The sequence below is a fragment of the Emydura macquarii genome, unplaced genomic scaffold (assembly GCF_026122565.2).
Source record: "Emydura macquarii macquarii isolate MOO-44397 ecotype Brisbane River unplaced genomic scaffold, CSIRO-AGI_Emac_v2 contig_561, whole genome shotgun sequence".
In the NCBI taxonomy this organism is placed as follows: Eukaryota; Metazoa; Chordata; order Testudines; family Chelidae; genus Emydura; species Emydura macquarii.
In genome coordinates, this window is record NW_027130698.1 from 16657204 (window position 1) to 16672264 (window position 15061).

General features: G+C 51.4%; 1 long non-coding RNA gene across 1 annotated transcript; it reads left to right on the forward strand.

The window, feature by feature from the left end:
• Positions 1-1274: 1274 nt before the first annotated feature.
• LOC137147673 (uncharacterized) lies at positions 1275-9702 on the forward strand. The gene is made up of 2 exons (XR_010918297.1): positions 1275-1408; positions 9536-9702. It is a non-coding gene; the product is annotated as an uncharacterized lncRNA (long non-coding RNA).
• The last annotated feature ends 5359 nt before the right edge of the window (positions 9703-15061 follow it).

A 15061-nucleotide genomic window follows, 5' to 3' on the forward strand; every position in this document is an offset into this window, starting at 1 on the left:
CCGCTGCTCTGAGTCGTCCCCCCCCCCCCCCCCCGAGCGTTGGGGATGATCTGCCCTGAATCCAGATCTCAGCACTAGCGGCACCCACACAGCTACACGCAGGCCGGGGTGGGACGTTGCCGGCCTGCAGCCCCCCTGCAGCGGATGGCACTCAGGGCCTGCGTGGCCGGGCCCTCGCTGCCTTTTCAGGGCGGTGCACCCCTGCCATCTACACGCCACAAGGGCCCCGGCTGTCCGACGGGCGTGCAGAGTCACAGAGGGCCGGAGGGTGACCCCTTTCCCCGGGCTGGTGAGCGGTTCCTGGCCCGAGTTGTCCCCGTGACGCTCGCAGGGCTATTTGAGCGAGCAGCTGCTCCCCAGGGGGGTCCCAGGCTGCCCCCAAACTGGGGAATAATCCCTGCTCAGTTCTGGCTGACAGCGTGTCTGGGCCCTTCCAGAGCACGTTGCTGCCCTCCTGTTCCCGGGGAGGGGCACCTCTCCATTGCACAGAGCACACTGCTTCTTTTGTCTTCACTCCTTTCCCGTTGCTTTTATTCAGCCGGAGTGTAATGACAGCGACCTGTGACGCATGCCGGCGCAGTGGGAGGCGGGGAACGGCAGCAGAAGTGCCTGAGCGCGAGGGTCAAGATGAGGTTACGATCACGTCTCAGCCTTCCCAGGAACAGCGGCTATTAAAAAGCTCCTAGCCTGCACTAAGGGCCCTTCACTGAAATACAGCACGCAGGTGACCTACGTGGGCAACCTCCAGAGCTTGATCAAGTGCAGAGCTGCCCCTGGAGCGCCCTCTGCTCCCAATGAGGCAATGTCGCTAGGGCACCGCTGGGGCGGGTGGCACAGAGGTGTTCTTGTTTGGGTAGCAGCCCTGGAGCCTGTGGGCAATGGCGACTGGGCACCACGATTCCCGACTCCCGGCGCTGATTTAACAGGCAGGCCAGGAAACAAACTCAGCCACAAAAGCCAAATTCTCTGCAGCCGAGTCTCAGCTCAGCCTCCCCCTCAGCTGGCCAGCAGCCCAGGAAATTTGGCTTGACCCCTGGCCTTGGTGCACCTGACCCCCACCCAGCGACACACCTGCAATCAGTTACCTCCCTCGAGCCTGCCAGCCGTGGCATGCTGCTCTAGTGCATAGAGCTACATTCTGCTGGGGCTTCTGAAACCTGGCTCCTTCCAGTCTCCTTAGTGCCTGGCAGCAAAGAGTTGAATCCCAGGGAACAAAAGAAAGTCACTGCTTGTTGTTGCTGGCTCTGACCTTTGAAGCCCCAGCCCGTCTGGCTCTTAGGAGTAAGGCGGTACTGCCTCTTCCCTGCCCAAGGGAGCTGTTTGCCTGAGGGGGATTTGGAGAGGACGCTGTGCCAAAAACAGAGGCAAAGGAGCTCTCCGGGAGTGGCCAAGGAGAAAGCCAGGAGAGGTAAGTCAATTGCTCTGCACAGCCCGCGCGCTGCGGGCAGGGGAGGTTTCTGGAGTGGTGTCCAAGGCGATGTGGGGTCCGTGGTTCCTCCTTCCAAAGATCAACGGATGGGGGAGCTCAGCTGTTACCATTTCAAGCCCCTGTACCCCAAATGGAGGAAGAGAAGGGAGGGTTTATGAAAGTAGGGTCTTATCCTGCTCTGCCCTGCCCCTGTGATGTCTGAGTGATGGTCATATGGTGCTTCTCCCCTTCCTGGTCTGTGTCAGGTGGGCCGGGGGGGCTTCTAGCCCAGCCCAGCTCTTTGTCAAGTCTGAACGGTGGAGGAAGCAAACTCAGCGCTGCTGTTTTGGACTGGATGAGAATCAAGGGGCTTGACAACACAGTGTGATAAAACCCTTGTGTCCAGTTTTGGGGTCCCCACTACAGAAAGGAGGTAGACAAACTGGAGCGAGTCCAGCAGAGGGCAATGGAAATGAAGGGGCTGGAGCACAAGACTTTCGAGGAGAGGCTGAGGGAACTAGGCTTGTTTAGTCTGCAAAAGAGAAGAATGAGGGGGGATTTGATAGCAGCCTTTAACTACCTGAAAGAGGGTTCCAGAGAGGATGGAGCTAGGCTGTTCTCAGTGGTGGCAGATGACAGAACAAGGAGCAACGGTCTCAAGTTGCAGGGTGGGAGGTCTAGGTTGGACATTAGGAAAAACTTTGTCCCTAGGAGGGTGGTGAAGCACTGGAATGGGTTACCTAGGGAGGTGGGGGAATCTCCATCCTTAGAGGTTTTTAAGGCCTGGCTTGACAAAGCCCTGGCTGGGATGATTGAGCTGAGGTTAGTCCTGCTCTGAGCAGTGGGTTGGACTAGATACCTCCTGGGGTCCCTCCCAACCCTAATATTCTGTGATTCTAGGACCTCTTAAGCACCTACCCTGCCCACTTCCTGAGAGGCAGCATGGCCTAATGGGGGTTGGGAGAGTTGCTAGTCCTGCCCATGCCATTGTCTCTCTGTGTGGGCTCAGCTGCTGTGTGCCTCAGTTTCCCCATCTGTAAAACAGTCATATTAATGCTGACCTGCCTAAATCCCTAGCTTGCAGGGCTGCTGATATGAATGTCTGCAAGGCATTCTGAAGGCGTGCTGCTGGAGGGACCAAAGCTTCCTTTAAATCACCCCTACACGCACCCTTCCTCCACCAGAAATAATCCCACTGAGCTCTCACACAGCGTCTCCCAGCTGAGACCCCCTACGTGCCTGACCCATCGATGGGTAAAGTGAGGCCCAGACAGGCTGAGTGACTTGCCTAGTGGAAGACTTGGAACTTCAGAACCCAGCTCTCTTGACTCCCTGTCCCCTGCCCTCACCCCCAGACCTGCCCATCCTTCATGGAGACCCTCTCTGTGCCTCAGTTTCCCCTTCTCTCCCTGGGGTGCTGTGGGGATGAACGAGTTAGTGTCTGAAGCCCAAGGTGAAAGCTCAGGATGAAAAGCTCTCCAACATCTCTAAAGTGATGGCGCTTGGTGGGGTTGAAATAGAGAAATGCCTCTTAGGTGAACAGCTAAACACACAGAGAGAGAAACGCCGATGGAGGGAGAGGAGCTTAAATGAAGTGCCAGTGCTGACACAAGAACTAATGGATATAAACGGGCCATCGATACGTTTAGGCTTGAAATTAGATGCAGGTCTCTAACTGTCAGAGGAGTGACGGTCTGGAACAGCCTGCCAAGGGGAGCAGTGGGGGCAAAATACTAGCTGGCTTCAAGACTGAGCTTGATACGTTTTCGGAGGGGATGGTACGAGGAGATGGACCATGCGCCGTTGTAGCCCATCTGTGACTGCTAGCAGCAAGCATCTCCAACAGCCGGCGATGGGACAGTAGATGGGGGAGGCTTGGAGTAACTGCAGAGAATTCTTTCCCAGGTGTCTGGCTGGTGGGCTTTGCCCACATGCTCAGGGTCTAATTCAGCCATATTTGGGGTCAGGAAGGAATTTCCCTTTGGGTCAGATTGGCAGAAGGCCTGGGGTTTTTTTTTGCCTGGGCACATGTCACTTGCTGATTTCAACGAGAGTAAATGGTGAAGTCCCTATAACTTGACGGCTTTAAATCAGGCTTTGAGGATGTCAGTAACTCAGCCAGCGTCTCTAGGGGTCTCTCGCAGGCCTGGGTGGGTGAGGTTCTGTGGCCCATGATGTGCAGGAGGTCAGACTAGATGATCACGGTCATCCCTTCTGGCCGTAAAGTCTGAGTCTGCCTGTGGTGTGCGCGGAGAGATCTCAGCGTTACTGTCAAATGTCCTTCTGTCGGCAGGGCCTAGTGTCTGCAGAGCCGGGTGCAATAACTGGCCTTGTGTTGTGCGGTGGTTGATTTCCTGACCGGATGCCGGAGCAGCATCTCCTGGCAGATAAAGGTGCCTCTGCCGGGGGAAATGGCTTAACCAAGCAAGACCGCCATGAGTGGGTTTCTGGGGAAGCAAGGAGCTAGGTGGAGGATTCTTATGACTTCCTAAGACGGTGAAGACTCCCCACTGCTAACCTGTAGGGAGGCTGGGGAGAAGGTGAAACAGACTATGCGGGGCAAAGCCCACAGCCTGGGACATCCCCAGTGCAAAATGATTCATGCTTATGGGGCTGCTTTCCTAGCTTTCGTAAGGTCTATGAATCTGCCTGTCTCCAGAGGCCAATGAACGCAGCTAGAGGAGTGGGGAGCTGGGCTGGATGAACAAGGTTATTTTTCATGGGATATTTTGAAATCCTCTGCCCCCTCCTCCCCCCTTCAGAATTTCCCAGGAAAAATGTTTGGTGTTTTAAATGAAGAACCTCAAACTTTTCTCCCTTTTGGAGGTACATTTTCTGGTTTTCAAAGCCTCCAAGGAGGGGGGATAAAAGAAAATTTTGGTGTTTTTTTCAAAACCTGAAATGAAAACAAAATTAGGCTAGGACCTGAGAAGTGTGCTTGCTGTTACAGTGAAACCCGAAACATTCCGACTGAAACAAAAATGGTGATTTCCTTAAAAAAATCATTAAAAACCCCCAACCTTTTCAAAGAAAATTGCTCAGGCAGCTCCAGTGTGGGGTACTGAAAGCCATAAACCAGTCTCTTCCACTGCCTTATAGATGGTTTCTGATCCTATAATCCCATTTCCCCGAACGCTGATGCAGCCCTGCACACCAGCCCCTCGAGTTAAGAAACGGACGCCGTTAAAACAGGCAGGCTTGAGATTTTTGTTCATCTGAGAGTTTGCATTTCTTCCGTTCGCTCTTTGCACTGTGCCACTGGGTAATAACCTGTCCCAAAAGCCGCCCAGCATAACGGGATCCTCCGGCAGCAGACACACAATGTAGGAGGCTATGTTCCCTGCTGCCAGTGTTCATGGCGTGACTGGAGAAAAAGAGCTGGGACTTGGACAATCCTTGCCTGTGATTTCTTTTTTTTTTTTTTTTGGCCCTATTTTCCTAGCTCGGGAAATGGTTGCCCAGCACTCCACAAGGATCCAGGGAATGTGCATGGGGAGCTAACACCTCTTTGCACAGCACCCCGAGGTCTGTGCTCTGTGCAGTGTGAGTGTAACTGATGATTCAGCCCTAGCTAGCAGGTGACACCCTGACACTCGAGTGACACAAAATGATTCCTTCATCTCCAGAGGAAGCCGTTGGGAGATCAGCAAATTCTCCCTCCTTTCACCTCTTCAAAATGCCATCAAGCTGCAGGCTCTCCCAGTGCAAACACGTCTATTGTTTTAACTTGGCAGTGATCATTCCAGCTCTGCTTGCTTACACTGCCTTTGTCTTTCCATCTCTTTTCTGCACCAATCTAATGTTCAGCAGCTAACTGGAAGCCTGCTCACTGCCACAGGCAGATGTCTATTTCTTAGAAGAGCTGTAAATGCTTAATAAATGTCCTTGCTGCCTCTTAACCTGTAAGCAAGTTCCCTGAATGTTTTATGGAGGCTTTTTTCTTTGGCAGGAGACTCCCCCCCCCCCCCCCCCCCCCCCCCCCCCCCCCCCGCCCGACAGTCAAGGGCATATTGGTCCAATGTGAAGGGAAACCACATACAAAAAGTCTCTGGTACCCCTTGCCCATTTGATCCTATTAAAGATATTTTAGGGAGGCTGGCTGGGTTTGTCTGGCTGTATCAGAAATCTACGAACAGTGAGCAAATTTCTCTTCTCCAGCCCATGCTGCTGCAAATTTACCCTGAAAATCTCTGTTGCACGTTTTTCACTTGTTCTACATACAGACACCCATGCAGAGTGGGGCGCGCTGCTTACTTGAAGATGTTTGCTTTGTTTACTGATGCTCTGGACAATGCAGTCAATGCAGCAACTTCCCGTGGTGGTTTTTGTTCAGTAGAATAATTGTACAGTCCTACTTAGATCAGCAGAGGGCACAAAGATCCTGTCACTTTCCTTTAATAATTGGGTAGCAATTTGGGCTCTTTAAATGATGACTGACTTGTTTCATTTCTGCAAATTGACCTGGCTTTGTGCAAACAATGTCTTGGTGAGTTTGTTCGTTTGAGATCTCCTGGGATTTTTTAAAGAGAAATATTTATAATAAAAATATTTCCAAAGGGCAAACTTTCCATGGAATTTTGCTTGGTGTCTTTGAAAATTTTCCACTTCGTCTCAAAGTATCTCTGGTCCTAGCTAGCTCCGGGCAAGGCTACCGGGCAAGATCCCTTCTCCAGGCACCATGGACATGGAAGACGTGGGTGACGCTTTGACAGACTGGAAGCTTTTCTCAGGACACATGATCCCGCGGGGGCCCGACTCCCTGCTGGAGCCCTGGCTGCGCTGAATTGTTGTGTGTGAGAGAGAGTGAAATGGAGAAATGTGAATGCAAATCCGATCTCTTTTCCATCTATGCTGAGTCCAGCTAGCAGGGAGGCTTTGCAGTCCTCCCTCGAGGTCAACAAAAACCCTCCCCAGCGTCCTCCTTTTGCTAAATGACCAAGGCACATGCACAGCCCCGGGTGTGCTAGAGAGAGAGTCGTTTTAATGGACTGACGGCCAGTGCAGTTACTGACACCAGTAATGCCTTGGAGATACCCATGGCTTATGGATAGGTTGCAGACTGGACATCTGACCCTCATCCCTACGGTATGTTTGCCCATGGACAAGGGCGTGTGAGGGAATAGCTCTCCTACCCTGGGACCAGCAGGGCTACAACACCGCCGTAGACAACAGTGGAAGATACCGGTGTTTGCCCATGCCAGAGAACCATCATCGCTGATTCCCTGAGCGCTGTAATGGGGAAGGGCCAATATAACCCAAGCAGTCCCCCACAGTTGCTTTCCCCAGCCCACCATTATCACCTCCATGCTGTCTGCTTTGAGTCTCTCATCCTGTTCTCCGGGCTGGGCTTGCCGCACTCAGGCCCAACTCCTCAAAGGTTTTTAGGCACTTAACTCACATTGACCTTCATGGGAATTCAGCACCTACATATCTTTGATGATCTGAGCCAAAGTGGTTTGTGGGCAGCATTTCTAGAAGAGTGATGCCCCCTGGGTGAGCTGCTAGAAGCAGCTTTTTGCATAATTTACAGAGCAGAGACCCTCTGAGCCAAGCTGAATGGGGAAAGCGACCCTTGTGTTGTAAGAGTAACCAGGGTAACAACTGAAATGCTGCCAAAGAGAAGAAACGTAATCGATTGCTGATCGGTTCGCTCTCTTCTTAAACCTAATGAATTAAAAAGAAAAAGCAGTAAATTGATCTTTAATGCCCAGCAGATTAGCTGGTCTGACGACAATGCTTTTTGCAAAGCTGTCCACACAGGAGAGCATGTTCACTCCAGCTGCTTTGCGTAGGGATGGGAGAATGTCTCATGTCAAATTTTAGATCCTGCTCCAAGCCCCAAATTCTAGATCTAGAGTAGAGTTGGAGCTGCTGTAAGTTTCTGCCTCTTGTTTCTGTCTCTGAGCTGTTGCATGGTTCTTATTTTGCACTGCCAGAGGCTGAGCAAAAATGCCTTTGAAGTGAGAATCTTGGTTTGTATGGCAACAGCTTCCTTAGAGCATCTCTTTGCTGTAGGAGATCAAGTGGATTTCCCTTCCTTCCTGAGTCATGGGGAAAACAGAATTACCTGCATTGCCCTCTGTGTGCTTTATAACCCGTGCAGCTCTGCATTTAGACAATGACAGTAATCACATCTCATGCTGCAGGGATCAGATACCGTTTCATCTCCTGAGAACTGAAATGCTTTAGCCTAACTGAAGTCGTTGGACTCAAGAGAGGGGTAAACTGGGTGAAACGTGCTGGTCCGTGATATAGAGGAGGTCACACCAGATGGTCCCTTCTCACCTCAAACTCTGTGAAATCTAAATATATTAAATCAATGTTCCTCCTGCAGATCAGGCTGCGAGAAGCATGTGTTTGCTGATGCCATGACCAATGAAGGCAGCCTCTCCTGGCAAGTTTCCCCTCTCCCTGCCCTAGAGAGCTCCCACCAAGCCAGCCAGTGGAAGCCAACCCCACGGAGGAGGAGTGGGACAGAGAATGTAGGATAATGCTCAGGCTTTGGTTCTCGTGTTTGGGGCATAGACGGGTTAGCTCATTGACGAGAGCTGGAGAAATATAGGGAGAGTTTATTACATGTCCCTGATAAAATGTGGTGTAATGAAGGTGACGAGGGGATTATTTCACAACTCCCGAACTTGATTATAATTATTTTTCTGTCGCACTACACGCATCACGAAAGGCAAACCCTTCCCCCAGCCCCCGGTTTCTTCTCTGTCTATATTTGGAATGGTGTTTTATCCATTCTATTCCCACCCCAGTCGCGTCCCAGCTCTCTCTCTCTCACTCCTGGTACTCCACATTGCCAGCCTTCCTCCCGCACGTCCGCGCCCTGGGTATTCAGCTCAGTGGGGAAGCTTTACGCAGTAGCGACTAGCTCAATTTTCCATTTACTGATCACTTCTGCTGTGCAGCTTCCAAATGCAAAATCAGCAACACCCACTGATGCCTCGTGGGGAAGCTTAAAAAGCATTCAACTTTGAGACAATTCAGCCTCCCTGTCATGTTCCCTCATTTTCTTTTCTTTCCTTTCTTTTGCTTTCTGATTATTATTAGGGATCATTGCATAACAGAGTCTTCATTCTGTAAGGGTCCATTTTCAAAAGGCTGACAGCCGTGTCTCTAATTTTCACATTGCAATTGCCTGTCCATCAATTGACCTGCGCACACCAGCCTTGTGACTGGAAACTGCACCCAAATGTTGTTTTCATGAGGTGTGCACCTGCAAATAAAGCGTGTCATCTTGGGGGGGGGGATTAGTTTTGGGTTTTTTTTTTTTTTTTTTTTTTTTAAACCGTGGGCAAATTTGTGCATGCAAAAATTCAAGTGCGTTTGTCTGCTTCTTTTGCATATGCCACTAGCTACCGCGACATGTTACTGGGTTGTTGGTGTACACAATCACTGTGATTGCATGTGTCAATGAAGCGCGCAGGTGTTTAGCTGCACAGAGTTCTCAAAATCTGGCTGCAGCTGTCAGTTCTGTGGGTTTGGGTGCAAATGACTGACAAGAAATGCGTGCATGTGTGCAAAAACAGAGGCCATGTTTTAAAACACTTGTCCTTAGAAGTTCATCTGCTCTTGCTGCTTCCCCTGAGTTTATTGTAACAAAGATCCTGGTTTAGCAAATGATCCTCACTAACTGGGGAAAGCCAGGAACATGGCAAATGGAGAAGCAGCACAGTCTCCAAGCTGCAGTGGTTTTAAAGTCTTTCCCGGGTGTCAGTGGCCCATTTTTGTTCCTTAAACTGGCTTAAACTCTACCCAGCAGCCGCTCTCTGATCCAGGCAACAAGACCTGCTGATTACAGCGTTCCCAGGCCTTTGGACTCCACGTCACACAGTGACTGATGTGCTGTAGCTGGGAAGTGGGAAGTCCATCCTGTGAATGCTCCTTGTCATTTTATGGCTGGTGCTGGATCAAGGCACCTGCTGGTGGGTGGGAGAGGGGCTTGATGACGGGAGCGATCACCAGATCACCAAGTGACGACATGGCAATGGCTCTTGTCAGTTTCTAGGAGTTGGAGAATTTGATGAGGAAAGGAAACACCTGTTGAGGGCATGATTGCGTCTTCAAATCAACCTTCAGAAGGTGCAGGGCTCACTCCCCCACTTCTCCCTCCCCCTCCAGGCTGTCTTGATCCCAGTGCTGCTGGCTGACCTTGACTGGACTGAAATGTAGCTTTTCTGCCTTCTAAGGAGAGGACATCAGTGTAACCAGCGACTGCTGCCGCCTTGTCACATGATGCGCTCTCGCATCTGTGTTTTTCGACCCGTGGATGAGTCCTGGGAAGGCTGCTGGCATTTGCAAATGACTTTTTACACCAGTTCATCTGCGCTTTTAATCAAAGACCTGTTGAAAGCAAATGCAATTTTGCCTGAGCTGTGTGGCTAGGTTGACACCATTATTATGTTTAACAGAGGAGCTATTGCTTCTGACAACACCAGCTCCCCAGGGCTTTCTGTCGGTTCGTTCTCTTCGCTGCATGTGAAGGGAAAGGCGTGGTCTTTGCCTGAGAGTTCTTTGGGCTCCCTTTGCACCAGGTTAATAGCAGCTCTTGAAGAAATTAGGACCGCTGTGGACTTTGCCGCTATTAAAGCTGTAGTGTATCATCTGCAACAGTGATTCTCAACCTTCCCAGACTACTGTACCCCTTTCAGGAGTCTGCTTTGCCTTGCGTTCCCCCAAGGTTCACCTCTCCTAAAAACTACTTGCTTACCAAATCAGCCCTAAAAGTGTCACAGCAGACTGTTACTGAGACATTGCTTCCTTTCTCCTGTTTACCCTATGATTATAAAATAAATCAATTGGAATGTAAATACTGCACTTGCGTTTCAGTGTACAGTATATACAGCAGTATAAACAAGTCATTGTCTGTATGAAATTTTAGTGTGTCCTGACTTTGCTAATGCTTTTTACGTAGCCTGTCGCAAATATCTAGATGAGTTGATGTACCCCCTGGAAGACCTCTGTGTACCCCCAGGATACGCAGACCCCTGGTTGACAACCACTGATCTGCACCATGCCTTGAATTTATTTCCAAGTTCCAACTCCTCCCCCTAGAGAAGTGGTTCTCAGCCTTCTCCAGACCGGGTCCATTTGGCTGGGATCCTCCTCCCAGGTAGCAATATGGGAAAAGAAGAGGGGTTGTAACCCCAAGACACCTGTTCACGACCCGACTCCTGGATGTTGCGGCTCCTGTTTCAAAGCAGGGTGGATCAAAGTGCGCTAGGGAACGTTTCGCACACGACAGCTGGGTCCACAGGGACAGTTAGCGTGCCACAAGCTCATGTGGGGTCGATTTACACCCCAACTTGCTGTGAACTAAACAGTCGTACAGACCAGCCCTAAATCTGCCCAGGAGAGGAGGGGTCGGGGGAACCAGGCAGCTATACCCAGTAGAAACAGACAGGATGAAACTGACCGGTGTAGCAGGGCTGGGCCAGGTACAAAATGGAGCCAGTGTAAATGAGGATGATCTTAGAATCCTCAAACTGTGCCTGCAGCGCATCCTCCGCGTAATCAAGCTGGGATCCCCCCTCCTCCTCCAGCCGACGCCGGGGCTATCAGCAACGCCAGCGAGAACGCGCTTTTTATTGTGCAACTGCCACTGTGCCACAAGACCGGCTACGGGGCTAGATGGACCATGGGCCTGAGCCGGTAGGGCCGTTCTGACGTTCTTATCGGAAAGAGACGGTAATGCAGGCTGCCCGTTCTGGACTCAGCTCGGCCAGGGATGGGAAATGAATTCAGACCCATCAGGGGAGAGGAAATCCAGCGCTTCGTAATTCATTGCCCTAGTGTGATAACTGGGCTCTCTGTGTATCGAGAACCCCGCGGCCTCCTCCAGCCCCCAGAACGTAGCAGCCAAACCAGAGCAGAAGAAGGGGGCCCACCATCCCCGAGAAGCAGATCACAGTGGCGGTCCAACCCGTCGCCATGGTGTGAGCCTGCCCGTCCGTCTGTCTCTCTCCGTGAAGGGGCTGGCTGGTAGCCTGTCACTTCTAGATACGCCTCTTCCGCAGAGAGAACAAGGGTTTCCCTACACCCGCCACCGCCTCAAGCGTTATCGCCGCCTGCCACCCGCTCGGTGACCTGCCAGCAGGACGGCTGGTGCAGGAGATTAAGCCAACGCCATTCGCGTGTATTGTGGCTCATTGATTTACTCTGGCAACGCATCGCGTTGCTTGGATGATTAATTAGGATTAACTAGGTAATGTTTGCGCAGAGCTTTGACCACCTACACTGTGATGTTCTCATCCCCTGCTACCTTTCAGCTGTCCTGGGAGGAACCTTGTCAGCAGATTGATTGATTGATTTTTTTCCTGGTAGGGTGGGATTGTCTGGTCTGGGCTGTTTAGGCCCCATGAGAAAAATCCTCTAGAACTTAATACAGCACGTTCAAATGTATGTTGGATTTTTATCCCAGCCTTTAGAGTTCTATGGCAGGGATGTTATGTTTATCATTCTAAAGATAAGTGCAAAGTACTACACGAAGGCAGTTTAAAATCAAATCCACAACTGCAGAATGAGGAATAACTGGCTAGGTGGTAATACTGCTGAAAAGAATCGGGGAGGGGGGGTTATAGTCAGTGCTTAATTTGTAACGAAAGTGGTGCGGGGGGCACAAGTAACCTTTTACTTTCATAACTGACATGGCAAGCCGAGAAGTGCCGGAGCTCAGCCCTGGCACAAATTAAGCACGGGTTATAATGGATCACGAATCAAATATGAGTCATCAGTGTGATGCAGTTGCAAAAAAGGATAATGTTCTGCGGTGTATTAGCAGGAGTGTTGCATGTAAGACACGGGAGGTAATTGTCCTGCCCTCCAGAGGAGAGGAACAAACACCCAGTTTTTCTAAAACTTTTATCGTATGTTCAGTCTTGAGAAAAGAAGACCAAGAGAGAACCTGATACGTCTGCAACTATGGTAAGGGCTGTTATGCAGAACAATTGATCACCATCCTCTTTATGTCTCCTGAAGGCAGGACCAGAAGTAACGGGCTTAATCTGCCGCAAGAGAAATTTGGGTTAGACAGTAAGAAAAGCTTTGGAACTACAAGGATAACTAAGCTCTGGAATAAGCTTCTGAGGGAGATTATGGAACCCTGGGAAATTGTTAAGAACAGGTTCAACAAACCCCTGTCAGGGATGGCCTAGGTTTCCTTGGTTTTACCTGAGCCTGGGGGGCTGGACTAGATAACTTCTTAAGGTCCCTTCCAGCCCAACATTTCTATGATTTGATTCACTAATGAATTCTATGGGTATTAAGAATGATTGCAATCAATATAGAAATTATGCAGAGGGTTATTTATTTATTTAACAGCTCACTGTTTAAATCCCTATCAAGGTGTATAGGGCCCTGTTTCATAAAAGGGCTGCTGGGCCCAGGCTGCTCTGTATGTAGTGGAGAAAGTGTACCCGCTTGGCTTTCTCTGGGTGGTACATAATGGTGCCAGCTCCAGTGATTTTTATCACGAGTTTTGTGATATTTGGTGTTTTCCCTAAAACCCCAGCTCCTGGAGTCACGTGACCATATATGAAAATCTTGGCTTTCTTTAAAAAAAACCAGTTTCTAGCCCTGCAAAGAGATGCTGAAAAAACATGACCCACCTGTACCACGAAGGCTTGTGTAAGGAGTCTGTTAGCCCCTTACTGAAACAGAGTGGATCTTTGTGGCTGGCATCTCTTGGGTAAGCAGGACCCTAAAGCAGAGACAGCCCCCAGGGTCAGTGGGGAGAGGGCAACTCAGGTCAGCCTCATTGACAGGGCAGGCAGGCCAATGAGGAAGCCAGGAGGGTGGGGGGAGCCCAGCCTTCCATGTGAACTGGAGTCTATTTATGCCTGGGCAGAGTGGGCAGAGCTAAGGACAAAGCAGCCAGCAGCTGGGAGGCCAGGAGAGGAGCACAGAAAGCTGAGCTGAGCTGACCCACAGCAGCAGAGCCAGAGGGGCATCCCAGAGAGCTGAGCCGAGCAGAGCAAAGCAGGAGCTGGGGCTGGAGCCATCTGGAGCTGGGCGTGGAGGCCAGAGAAGGAGCCTAGGGAGCTGAACTGAGCTGGCCCACAGCAGCAGAGCCAGAGGGGCATCCCAGAGAGCCGAGCTGAGCACAGCTGCACTGAGCAGGAGCTGGGGCTGGAGGCGTCTGGAGCCAGGTGCGGTGAGCAGCTGGGGAGAACCAGGACCAGGACACCCTAGCCCCTGCCCTAAGGGACCACGGCAAGATTGGCGGTTGAGATCCCGGAATCCTGGGCCCAGTCTTGTCGGGGTTACAAGGACCCCACCACACAGGAGAGTGGGAGGGGAGCCCTTGAGGTCAGGTGGGCCTCTGGGTAAAGAGAGTGGGAGCAGGGACTCGGATCCTTTTGCTAGCCAACTGCACCGGGGTAGTGTGTAAGCAAGGAAAGTTCCCCACAGTAACGGGCCCATTCCCCCAGCAAGCAAAGAAAAAGATTTGAAAACTGTTTGGAATCTCAGGCGTTTGGGGCCTGACTCGCGATTTCCTGAAGGCTGGGTGTTGGCCGCACTGTGTTCGCAAGAACAGCCGTGTCCTCTCAGTCGAAGTGAAACCCAGCAGGGAAGAGCAAAAGCAAAGTCCCACCGTGTAGCCCCCCCCTCCAGCCTGCAGCCAGCCAGGTTTTTGGGAAGGGGCAGTACACCGAAAACAAGATCCTCAATTGCAAAAGCTGCCTTCAGCATGGCTTGTTTTCCCCGTCTCAGCTAGCCCCGGAGAAATTTGGCTCAGGGGCCGTCGGTCCCAAGTGTCTGAGCTGCCAGACCTGATTGTGCTCACCTGGTCGCCTTCAGAGTGGCGCTTGGTGCACTGCAGTTCATCTTGAGTGGCAGCTTGCACAGGCGGGAGCTGCCTTCCTCCCTCTGGCTCAACTTGGAAGCGTAACTCGGGGGTTTTGAGTACCGTCTTCATTCGCTCACAAGCCCCAGGCTGTCTCCGCAGAAGGCCGTGTTGCTACTGTGGGCCTTGATTAACTTGGGTGGGGAACTGCAATTTATTTATTGCTGGGAGCTTCACCAGGCTAGCTATAACATTCTGTCCCAGCCGCTGCAGACCGTGCGCTACAACCAGGGGCGGCAGAGAGGATTAGATAAAACATTCTGGCTGGGGGCATTTATTATCGTTAGCCGGCTCAGCACCAACAAGGGAATGAGTGAGCCTTACTGCCAGCAGACAGCAGCCAGAAGCGATTGCACTGGGCTAGGCAGAGCTGACTATCTACTTGAGCGCTGGAGAAGGTGGCTAGGGTGCCTTTTCCACTGTCCCCTCTGGGCCAATGGGTGTCTTCGTCATGTCCCAGCTGTAGCAGGTCTGGGCACGTATGCCACCTTCTCAGCCCGCCGGAGTCATGCCGAAGTGTTGATTTGCAAGGGTGGGAGGAAAAGCCCCCGTCTCTGCTTGGGCCAGTGTGTCGCAGCCTTGCATCTGTTCACATACACCTGTCGGGAAACCAAGCACTCTCCATGAAAGCCAGCTCAGCATGCCCCTTCTCTCCACACCACTTGCGGGCCTGGGGGAGGCTGCTGCCAGGGAGTGGCTCTGCAGTGAAACTAGAACAAATCTCTCCCCACCAGGCAGCAGTTGCTGGTGTTAAAAAGGAGCCATTCATGTGGATTTCAGCGTGTCTCAGGGCAGCACCACAT